We start from the raw sequence: 13,083 nt of genomic DNA on the forward strand, positions 1-13,083 counted from the left end.
CCTTTTTTGCCCAAGTCGCCTTTTCAGGTTTTCGACTTGCCGGGTGTACATTTTCCACTTTATCCCTAATTTTTGCCCGAACCTTTTCTTTCTGTTTTTGGTTCGCCGGGATGCCCATTTTTGCCTGGACTATTTTATTCTTTCCGTCCAGCGGGTCTATTTACACGAAGTATTTTTTAACTGCGTCCGCATTCACAGGGGATGGAAAATCTTCGCCATCCATAGTCGTTAGCAACAAGGCTCCACCAGAGAAAACCTTCTTGACCACGAATGGACCTTCATAATTCGGTGTCCATTTGCCCCTACGATCGTTTTGAGGAGGAAGGATCCTTTTCAGCACCATATCACCTACGTGATATACCCGAGGTCGCACCTTCTTGTCAAAAGCACGCTTCATCCTTTGCTGGTACAACTGCCCCTGACAGATGGCTGCCAGCCTCTTCTCTTCAATCAGGCTCAACTCTTCGTACCGGGTTCTTACCCATTCCGCCTCTTGCAATTTCACGTCCATCAGGACTCTCAAAGAGGGAATCTGAACCTCAACAGGTAACACCGCTTCCATTCCATACACTAGCGAGAAAGACTTTGCCCCAGTAGATGCACGCATCGACGTTCGATACCCAGGATACAAGCTTCATTCTCAATCACACCGTCGGTGCCTTCAAACGTTAGCCGGGCAATAAAAGCTCATTCACCTTAACCTCCCCATCAGACATCAGAATCCGTTCAGATTCAGGGTCAGGCCCCTCCTCCGGGATCGGTTACTCTCAATCTTTCGATTGGAGCACCTCGAGATGTCCTCATCAGGGAATTCAAACTTCATCGGTTGATAATCCTCAATGGGTTGCGTCGCGATGTAATTAGACACTACACCCCTTGATTGCTTTCTGAGAGGTATATCGTATATCGTATTCAATCAAAATCATTGGCCCTTTCGCAACCCGTCCGGTCATTGCTGGCTCTTCAAATATGTACTTGATCAGATCCATCTTGAAATCCACAAAGTGGTATGAACCAGCATATACTGTCTCAGTCGGCGAGCAGCCTATGCCAAAGTACATCAAGTTTTCTCGAGCAGTGAATGTATTGTTTCACAGTCGGTAAACTTTTTGCTTAGGTAAATTGCATGCTCTTTTCGACAAGACTCGTCATGCTGACCCAATACACCTCGTAGACCCCTCGAAGGTCGTCAAGTACCAGATTAACAATTTCTCCTTCCACAGGAGACATCGGAATCAGAGGTTCCTGCAACTTTTCTTTTATCTTTTCGATGCCCCTTGGCAATCATTATTTCACCTGACCGTTTGATCTTTTTTTTCTTGAATGGGTTCCCACGTGGCTGTTAGGTGAGATGTGAACCATGACATGTGGTTCAATCTACCTAATAGACCACGCACCTCTTTTTTGTTCTTGGTTCAGGCATTTTTCTTTTTTTTTTTTTTTTTTTTTTTTGCAGGATCAACCTCGGATTCCTCTCTGACAATAAACCCCAATAGCTTACCGGATCACACTCTGATAGTGCACTCACTTGAATTCAACCTCAGTTTGAATTGTCTCAACCGGTCAAACGACTTGCCCCAGTCTGCCAGATGCCCCTCTTCTGTTTGGGACTTTGCTATCATGTCATAGCATAGCATTCAACTTCATGATGAATCATATCATGAAACAAAGTCACCATGGCTCTCTGATACAGGCACTGGCGTTCTGCTTCTTTAGAGGACAATCTTCTCTCCATGGCAGCTTGTGCACAACGACAACGATATCCAACCCTGACATATCCTGACATGACCAGGCGAAGGTATCCACATGTCCCTTCAACAGGACTACCATTCTGCTCTCGATTTGCCTCTGAAGCGGCCCCAATTTTTTTCCTTCTTGACCTCGGCGGTGCTTGGAATAACAACCTCAACCCGCTCCTCGTGCGGCTAAATCACCTTCTCCTCTTGTTTTGACAACCTGGCTAATTCCAGCAGATCACAATCTTCTTCGCCTTCTTCTTCGGTATGATAGATCGGATCGTCGCAGTCATATGAGGTGTAACAGGATTGTTATCAATGAGATCCGGAGAATTATTTTTGAATTCGGAACAAGACAAATCAAAAGGGGAAAAATGAAAATAAACATTGCCATTTTTATTTGTTTTTAAACTGCAAAAATAAATGAAAAACAGGGAACACCGCTTTTTGACTGAAAAACATCCATTTATTAATGATGCAGAAATGTTGCAAAATGAAACATGAGGTGGCCCTTACAATGAACCATTACGTGTCGGGCAACACGTATGGCTTTCATGCAAATAAAACTGAAAACAAGAAATATTACTCTTCCAAACGAGCGACAGTGATGATCTTTTTTAGGCCTTCCAGTCTCCTGGTACGCACGATTTTATCCACGATTCCAATTCGCGATCGCTGTCACTCTCTTCACCCACTGTATAGGCGTGATCTGAATCTAGCATTCCAGCACTGACAAAGGTGAACGACGGACGACGTCCTCTATTCTGCTCAGACGAGTCTTGACCTGGATGATAACCAATCCCAAACATATCCGCCTTTACCACAATGCCTATGATCTGTCCCCAGCCTGGGATCCCTCCATTTCTCACCACTTCCAATGCCTGCTTGTAAGAAGAAATGGACGGCTTTTCCTCTTTCTCGACACCAATGGCATTTTCCACCTTGATGGTTTCAACTGCCAGACTGGGTGCTTTACACCTTACATCGTCCATTTCTACTTTCATCTTTCTCTGGACCGATTCCCCAATTACTACACACCCCTTTGTAGCGATGGCCGCACAACAATCATCAACACGAGGGAAAGCTCCATTTTTCGTCGGGCGTTTTGGGACCACAGACATGGGCATTCTTAACTGATCCTTCTCAGTCACCTCTATCCCTTTCTTGTCCTTCGACATCATCTCCACTTTTACAGGACCATGCCTTGTCACGGGGTTAGCACTATCATCTGTCGTCGGTGCAAAGTTGATTGCCTTAGAATCCACCAAGTCTTGGACCACATGCTTAAAAGCTTTGCAATCCTCAATGTGATGTCCGGGTGCCCCAGCATGGAACTCACACCTGACATTCTCATCGTAACTGGCAGGCCTCTGATCAGGTTTCAACAGAGTCAACATCCTTGGCTGCACCAACCCAAGATCCTTCAACTTTTTAAACAGAGAGCCGTAAGTCACGGGCGGCTTATTGAAATGACGATCTGTCGTCCTCTTTCTCACTTGGCCCACTGCTCTTTGTGCCCTCTGTTGAGGTGGTGGTTGCCGCTGTTGTGCAGATTGATTACTAGTAGGGATTGTTATCGTATCAGCATATGGGTGATAACGATCCTTACCGCGTTCTCTTTTGGCCTGCACACCGCCTGATTCAACTTCCTTCCCAAGATGACCATTGCCAGAGGGCTTCTTTGCTACAGAGCCAGAGGGATTTGTTACTTCGGATGACGGAGCCTTTCCCTGAACTTTCTCCTTGATCATCCAGCCCTCAATCCTTTCCAATCTCTCGCCATGGCTTTCTGCCCCAAGGCAAGCCCTTGCACAACACTGAACAAATCCCTCACCATCTCTTTCAGTTCGAGGATGTCGGCGTTGGGAGAATCCATCAGTTTGGATTTGTTGCCCCTAGCAGGATATCTGAGCAAACAAGCTATGCGCACCGGTTGACACCTACAAAACAGCAAATGGGTTAGTATGACTCACGCATGCACCATCTATCCATATGAGGAAGACTCTGTCCTTTGATTCTGGCTTCATCGAGACAGATAATATTTTGACATCCACATTCTGAAATTCAAGATGTCTCTCAACCAGATTCTCAATCAATAATACTCCCCATATGGCTAGACATAGGTTCGATGCGGATGAATGCAAAATGAGAATGATGCAGATGTATGAATGCAACGCATTGCCATCCTCCAAGTCCTCTGATCATCTGCTGCTCTGAATCACAACCCTGATCTCTGAACCGATCATAACCATCTGAAGGAAAATGTAACCACAAATCCAATTTGAGATTCTGAAATAAACGGAACTGAAAGGTACATCATCATCATCACCAGACAAAACTCTGAGCAAATACCCATAACCATCTCTGAATCGGCCCGGGGAATCCTGAAATAAACGGATCCCCACTGATAAATAACTCGGACAGCACTTCGGCGTCTTGGCAATAAATGACCATAAATCCGACTCATAAATAGGACCCTGATCAACGGAACCAAAAGTCACCATCTGAGTCACCAACAGAACATGCATCTGAAAGAACCACCCTCCCCTCACAGGTAAATTCTAATCAGGTCACCCTAAGGCGGATAATAGTCTCGACAACCGGGCAAAGATACTCAATGGGTTTTCCCTTTCGGGTGTGCCATTGTAGCTCTCCTGAGATCATCTAAACCAAAGATCCGGGAAATGATCGGTCACCAAAGTCAATAGCTCAAAAGAGGTAACCCGACCAAAGTGGAAAAACCTCACTGAGGAAGAGCACTCTCAGATGAACCTCGTCCGGCTTGTGGTATGTCACGTCGCAACATCATGCCCAACCGACATGTGAGGGACGCGAGACCACACTAATCCTAGGTGTATACTCGGGCCTGGGTTTTAGCCCCACTCAGAACACCCACCCCAAAACAGAGGAACCACCTGCACAGAGGACGACAACATGATAGTATGATGCATGCAAGTATTTATGCAAATATATACACAGTCAGAATAATCAATGCAATAAATAAACAACACAAGCAACCTAAACTACCCTAGAGCGCTAGGAGAGACTCGCTTAGGGAAGATGGACCAACACAGGTCAACATCCTGATAGTCCCCAGCAGAGTCGCCAGTTGTCGCATCCGCGAAAAACAACCGGCGGGCTAAAACAAAACAACACAGAGTCGCCACTGCGCGTTATTTATCCCAAAATAGGGAAAGGAAACGCTCAGAGAAACCTGGAAAAAGCACGGTCTCTCGACCAAAGAGAAAGGGTAAGGGAGTCGGTTACGCAAGGGGAAGGTATTAGCACCCCTCACGTCCGTCGTACTCGACGGGATCCACGTTCTGAAAGAAAGAAAAGGTTGCTAAAACACCACACACACACACGCACCGAAGACAACACAGGTGGGGTTAAGAGGAAGAGAGCTCGATAGGACATCGCATCCTATGCCTACGTATCTCGTCTGGAACGAGAATCAGAGCTGCCGTAGTTCGGCTCACGCACGCCAAACAAGACACACACAAAAACAGGCAAACTTGGAACCCGAATGCCAATCGCTGGACTTACATCGGCTTCCGAACCAAACGAACACAATCAGGATACGTACAACCAATCGCTGGGCTTACGTCCATATCCTGACACACAAGCAGATTAACAAGCAAACGCACACAAAAAGAAAAAAGTGCCCGGAGAGACCTCGCACGGTCTCCTGCCTACATACCTCGTCTGGAACGAGGATCAGGGCGATGTAGTTCCCCTGAAAGGGAAAGAAATTCTAGCGAGAAACCAAGGGGAGACACACTACCAGGGAGCTGTACTCGAGCCTAGTGTTATCATGCATCATTGCCCTATGTTGTGGTTTCTACCTACTTGCACAACAGCAAGCTAATCCTATCCAGGAAGAAAGCAAGCACACAAGCATCAATCAAAATAAAACAAACATTTCAAACAAATATTCACATAGCACACACTATATCCAGTCAAGTGGGCTCAAACAATGGGTTTGACTGCCAAGGCAAGTCATCTGTACAAGGGTATTGTTAGCTCTTAACCTTGCCATTGAGGGGCTAAGGTGAAGCTGATGAGAGGTGAGTGAAGATTAGACTTCACAGCTCTTATCCCTGATCAGGGAGAGCTTCAGACAAAGGAACGTGGGTCCAGAATGGAGGGACCCTTCTACGCTCAAGACTCTGACTCGACTGTGCAACAGCACAAGATCTTGGGTTTGTGTCCCAATGCATCAACACAGTGGTGTGAGCAGAGGGACGACTCAACAGAATAGCGGGGGATAGATTGCATATCCCTTGGGTTCCGCCAACTGCCTCATAGAGGTCTTCACCTGCTTGGCACAAAAGTAAACAATCACAAACATCGCCTCTTAAGGAGGACTTCAGACAGTTGTCTGGCTAAATAACAAGCCAGGTCTTCCAGACTACATGAAGATAAGAGATTCTACCTCAACTGGTTTAAAAACCAAGCAACAGCAAGCAAGTTCTTAAAGAACTGTAAGCGACTACATGTACCTGAAATCAATCAAGTATCATCAGTACTCAGACAAACCAACAGTAAACAGCAAATGTTAATCTGTACAGTCAAACACAAATTAATGCACATAAGTGCAAGCCATGAGCCCAAGCTCAAGCATCAAACCCTACAACACAAAACCAATGTTAGTTTACAACATCAAACAAACTCAATTTACAACTTTCATTGTTCTCCTTATGCCTTTTGCATTTCAACCTGAAAATCCAAACCAAATGTGAGAAACTAGACCACTAGGCCAAGCCTAGGATCCAAAGGAGATAAAAAATCCTAAACAGCAAGTGAAAATTATCCAAAATCACACTCAAACAAATTAGAAGCAAATGCAATTGGTCCCATGCTCATATCAATCACCATTATCATTTCATGCACAATTTAGTATCAAACATGCAATTTGCAACTTCAAATGACCAAACAGAACTATCTCAATCAAAAGCATACCAAAACAATTCAATTAATTCCACAAAAATTCACCTCTAAACAGGACACATTCAATGTATAGCATGTCAATTTTTAGCTCAATTGGACAAAAGAAAGTAGGTCAATGAAAATCAAGAAGTCCAGACACATTTATACAAGCCAATTCAAGGCATCCTAACAAGCATCAACTTCCATAAATCATAAAACAGTGACAACAACTAAGAAATGAATGGGATCAAAACCATAATGTCCTATAATGTGTCTACAATCCACATGTCAAATTTCATCTTCATCCAATACAATATGAGAATTTCACAAACAAAATGCCAAGATGTGTCACACAAACTCACAAAATGAGCCAATAGAGAAGAAAATTATCAATCAATTAGAAAATGCCATCAACAATTCCAGAAAAAATCACATGTGATCTCAACATACAAATGATCATCCACACAAAATTTCAGCTCAAATCAACATCCCTAAGCATTTTAAATAAAATCATGAAGTTGACCTAGCTTGGTGTGACACAAATTGTCACACCTCTAATCAAAAAATCATAACTCAACAACCAAGTATCCAAAAATCACAAACTACACATGAAAATCACCAGCAATGAGTCCAGAACAAGCACAAAATTTTTCATCCATTTCTTTGCAAGCATCACTATTTCATGAAGGATTTGGCAAGACATGTACAAAATGCATACATTGAAACAAACCCTAGGCCAATTAATTTTCTACACATGCAAAAATTCCACAAAAATCATGATAAAATTCTACACATCATCAGGAGTATCATGGAAAAAATCTCACCAAAATTGGATAAAAAATGAAGTCTCTATGAATTTTACAAGTTCATGCATCAAAATGAAATAAAACAAGAAAAAGAAAATGAAATAATAAATAATTAAATTCAGATAATGGCACGATGGTAATATTAAAGGTACTGAGCAAAACGACGTAGTTTCGCTTAGAAGCAATGGCGCTTCCTGATTGGCTAGCGGTGGCGCCAAACAACATTCAAACTCTGGCCAGGCAAATGGAAGATCAAAACGCATTTCTCGTCATCTTCTTCAAACACAAATCCAGAAAATTCCAGAAAATCATGAACAATGAATCGTAACCAAATGCCTCGTGCCACATATCACTAGAACCGTCTCAACATGTACATGACGAATACGTAACTCAATCAACCTAATTCTAACCACACATCACGGATCGAACGATTTTAGTTTCACATCCAAACATTCAAACTCAGATTTCTCTCACCTCACTCAATCAATTCACAAACTAAACACATCATGTTAATCTACGTTGCAAGATCTTTAAAACGCATATCATGATTTGAGCAAAGGAGAAATTCGAAAACTGACCTTGTGATTATGGCAGTGCGCGATTTGGACGTTTTAAGGTGAAAGAAGCACAAACAGATGTAGTACAAGGACGAGGAAGGTGAATGGAGTGCAGGTCCTAGCTCAATGTTGCTTCAATTGCAAGAATGATGAAAACTCCATTGATGAGCAAGCTTTGGACAGTTGAGATTTAGCTATGCTTTTGCCTTGATTTGTCAAAACAGTCCTTCAACAATGATTATGAAGCATGGATCCAAGAAGCACGATGCAAATTGATGAAGAAATCAACAAGAATTGATGAAAAAAGTGTGATGAAGTTTTGAGAATTTGAGAGGTTTTTGGTGAAATTCTGTTATGGATCTTGAGAATTGTGATTGTGATTAACAAATTCTGTTACACTTAACCATTTATACCAATGCTAATCCACTCCTTAATCTCAATTAGCAAAATTTGGAAGATTAGTGTTAATTGCATTTTAAGTGAATGTCCAAAAATGACCTTGCCAAATATTGCAATGTGACAGCTCATGACAGTCCAAACAAGTTTCAATTGTCATATGTGATGTGTTGAAAGTAGCCTTGCATCCAAATTCCAAGTATTTTGAGATTTCACTATGCCATGCCAAAAATGCACTCAAATCCACTTGAAATTTGACTTTTTGCATTGACCATTTTTGATGAATTTGGACCATACACCATGAAAGTACATGTGAAATGGAGTTTGCTCATAAAAAGATCATCCATTTTGGACATTCCATGTGAAAGTTATGCCACTTTGATTATAGGCATTTTTGGAAAATGAATGGACCATAACTTGTCAACCATACATGGGAATTTCAAGTTCTTGGACTTTTTGGAAAGGTGAGAACAAGATATACAACTTTCATGTTGAACAAATTTTCATTTGAAGCTTTTTTGGACATGTAATTTTGTGGTGAAAAACTTTCCATTTTTGGAAACTTCCATTACAAGTCACTTTCCATTTTTGGCAATTTTTTGTCTGACTTTATTTTCTTCATTCTTGAGGTTTGAAATATCAAATAAAACTTGTTTCAACATGAATGAAGTGTACCCAACTCTCTCCCACCTCCAAATCCATAAAATCAAGCACAGTTGACTACAGTTGACTTTTCAACTGATAGATGAATTTGGCAATGCACTGATCAATCTGAGCCCCAATCTTCTGATGAAATGGCTCAAGGATGAAACCCTAGCCTCCATAAGCTCAATAAAATCATGAAATGATCCCCATATCCATCATAGACTCCATCTCCTTACCATGCCCTGATTGGCCCAATGCAACTGATTAGGGTTGACTAGTGGTCAAAACCCTAATCTCAAGGTGGCTGATCAATCACTTGAATCTTCTAGATGATATCAAGACCATGATGATGATGATGTACCATTTTAACCAAGATGAAGACCAATCCCCTTGAGAATCATGAAACCCTAATTTGAATCACCACCCTCAGACAGTTAATGACCAGTCCAATGAAACCCTAGCTTGCACATAACCTCTTCATCTTCTGATCAAGACTTGTGAGGATGACTTGCACAATGTAACCCCATGGTATGCAATATGCAATGCCTAATGACCTAAAAATGATATGCAGTATGTTAAGCTAGTCCCAAGAGAGGAGGGCAAATTTTGAGGTGTTACAGTACCCTATATGTATAAATTGACTTGACCTAATTATAGACCAAACCCTCAAATTGAAAGAATATTTCGAATCCTGCGGAGATACCAAATGACTTATTACGCGTTTGGGGAACACATTGTACCCATTGTAGAGTTATTTGAAGAAGAAGTAGAAAATCAGGTACATCATGAAGGATACATGTGATTGCGATTTAACAAATGTATTAAATTATCCAAGTAGTAAATTTGGGAAGTCCCGAGTGTCGAACTAAAATATTATGGTGATTATTGAGTTTTTTTTGTTAAGTTCCAGTTGAAAAAAAGTTTATGGAGGTTTTGAATTGGGTTTGTTTCTAAAATTTAAACTGAAATTAAATTTGATTGATTTATAAATTAGTTTGATGAAATATGTCAATGATGAGTTTGACCTTGATTCCATATATATCCTAAATTGACTTTGCTATTGATACAAGCTACTCGATATGATTATTGGTTCTTTAAATTATCTATCCCTAATTCCTTAGGCGTTGTTTAAGAGTTTGGAAGGGATGGAAGGGGAATGCTTACGAAAATGGATTTTTTTAAAAATGTAAGAAAATATTTGACATTTTTTAAAAGAATGATATTTTGTATAGAATGATAAAAGAGTTTTTATCATTACTATATTTTTAATTTATAGAATTCTATAATAATATAAAATATATTTTAAAATTTTATGCAAGCTCTCCAAAACCCTAATTCAATACAAATTTTGAGTTCTCCCAATTTAGGGGTTTTTTGGTGTTATGAATAAAAACAAACACTCCAAAACCCTCCCAACCAAAATTCTACAATTATTTTCACTCAATACTTCCCTTTTTTTGAAAGACCTCCCCTCCTTTCCCCTCAAAACTCCCAAAGAGACCCTTAGTGAAAAGACCTTTAGTCTTAAATTAACTCTCTATGACTATCAATGAATTACATATAAAACTAAGCATTTAACTATCAGGAAAGTTTCAATTTCAAAGTGATATATCTAAGACTATGTAACACAATATAATAAGTATCTAGAAACTATTATACAATGTTAAACATGTTAGAACAAGATTTTGATTATGTAATACATCTCTAAGTTTTGATGATAACAAAGAATGAAACAATTTGGTACCCTAATAATTTTTCTTAAGTGTGCAGGATTCTAAGTTAAAATGACTCTGATGAAACGAATATCGAGCATCTTCATTAGTCCAGAAACCCTGACCCAACACAAAGAGAAAATCAGATTTGACTCTGAACATAATACATCTGAAGAGCAATCTACTGAAGAATCTGACTATGTAGTTCAAGCTCTGATTCTGAAGACTCTGCAAGAAGATATCTGGAGACTCTGGCTCTGAAGACTCTGATCATGCTCACTCTGACACATACTCAGAAACACGCCATCAGATATCACCTGATCAGAAACTTACGTTGGAAGTATTCAAATTGTAGTACAATTCCTTTTAAGGAAACAATTGATTATGTTCCAAGACTGCTAAGGAAAGGACAAGAAATTTACTACCTTTAACTCTCACAGTTGGCACGAAATCTCTATTGATTTCCCCCGAATGGTATCATCTCAAGTGCTATATAAAGGACTCCTTACAACTTGCTGAATGCACTACTTTGACACAACTTTGATACAACAACATTCTCATACTCGAAATATTTTCACCTTCATTGTTGTAAGAAATAAGTTCCATACAAGAGTTGTTGCTCAATATTGTGTGGTTGTCTCTCCTTGTTTTTAAAGTGTGTTTATACTGCTTATCTAGAAGCATCTAAGTGAAACACTTGTAATTCTTGAATTTGGTTGTAATTCCTTAAGTGACTTGTTTAGGTCTATAGACTTGAGAGGGATAAGAGATTTTTAAACTCTTAGACGAATTTTGTAATCTGTTGAGATTAATGGATTAAGTCTTTATTGAAGGCGAAATCACTTTGGTCGGGTGAAATGGAGTAACTTTGAATTTCAAGCGAACCAGGATAAATCCTTTGTGTTTTTAGTTCTTATTTCATGTGTGCGGTGTTGCAAAAAGTTTTTAATTCCTGTGAAAACAATTCAACCCCCCATTTCTTGTTTTTCTCCACCTTCAATTGGTATCAGAGCTTAGGCTCTGTTATTGATTTTTGAATCAAACACTTAACCAATAAGAGAGACCCGGGGTAAGAAAAAATTCATGGCTAACCCAAATAAAAGAGATAGATACAATGAAAAACCTCCAATTTTTGATGGAGAAAAAATTGACTATTGGAAGGACATAATTGAAAGTTTCTTCCTAGGCTACGATGCTGATCTTTGGGATATGGTTACAAATGGTTATGAACCACCCATTTCTGTAATTGGTATTTTTATTCCAAGAAGCATAATGAGTGATGATTAGAAGCGTGATTTCAAGAATCACCATAAGCAAGAACCATTTTGTTAAACGATATTTCCTACGACGAGTACGAGAAGATAACCAACATGGAAACAACCAAAGAAATTTTTGACTCCTTAAAAATGGCGCACAAAGGCAACAATCAAGTTAAAGAGACTAAGGCCATGGCCTTAATCTAGTAGTGTGAAGCTTTCAGAATGGAAGATGATAAAGTCGTTGAAGTGATGTTCTCAAGGTTCCAAACCTTGGTTGTAGGACTCAAGGTTATAGACAAAGGATATACTATAGAAGATCATGTCAAGAAGATAATCAGAAGTCTTCCCAAGAAGTGGAGACCTATGGTTACCGCTCTGAACTTATCCAAGGATCTGAACAACATAAGTCTTGAAGAACTTATCAACTCTCTCAGAAGTGATGAAATAGATCTAGAAGAAGATGAACCTCGGACGAAAAGCAAATTTGTTGCTCTAAAGTCTAGATCAGAAAGAAGAAAGAAAAAAAGGAACAAAGCCTTTCAAGCCGAAGAGGAGGAAGCTGATGACTCTGAGAATGAAGATTATGATGATGAAGAAGAATGATCTTTTCTTTCCAGAAGAATCAAACAACTATGGAGAAAAAGACAAAACAACTTCAGAAGGCCCATACATAAGGGAGACCGTCTAGATTCAACCTCTAGAGACAAACCCAACAAGGAAGTAACGTGTTATGAATACAAAGAGCCTGGACACTACAGAAATGACTATCCAAAGCTAAAGAAGGATAGCTCCAGAAAAGAAAGATTCAATAAGAACTCTTTCAAAGCAAAGAAGAAATGACTCATGACAACATGGGATGATTCTGAATCTGAAGCTCCGGAATCTGATTCTGAAGAGGAGCAGGCAGACGTAGCATTCATGGCCACTACCTCTGGAAGTTCATCTGAAACAGAGTCTGATTCTGAAGAGGTATTCTCTAACTTTTCTCGTTCTGATTTGGAAACCTGTTTGTCAGAATATCTGAGCTTGTATCATAAGCTTTG

Source organism: Lathyrus oleraceus, chromosome 1 (genome assembly GCF_024323335.1).
Source record: "Lathyrus oleraceus cultivar Zhongwan6 chromosome 1, CAAS_Psat_ZW6_1.0, whole genome shotgun sequence".
Classification (NCBI taxonomy): domain Eukaryota; kingdom Viridiplantae; phylum Streptophyta; class Magnoliopsida; order Fabales; family Fabaceae; genus Lathyrus; species Lathyrus oleraceus.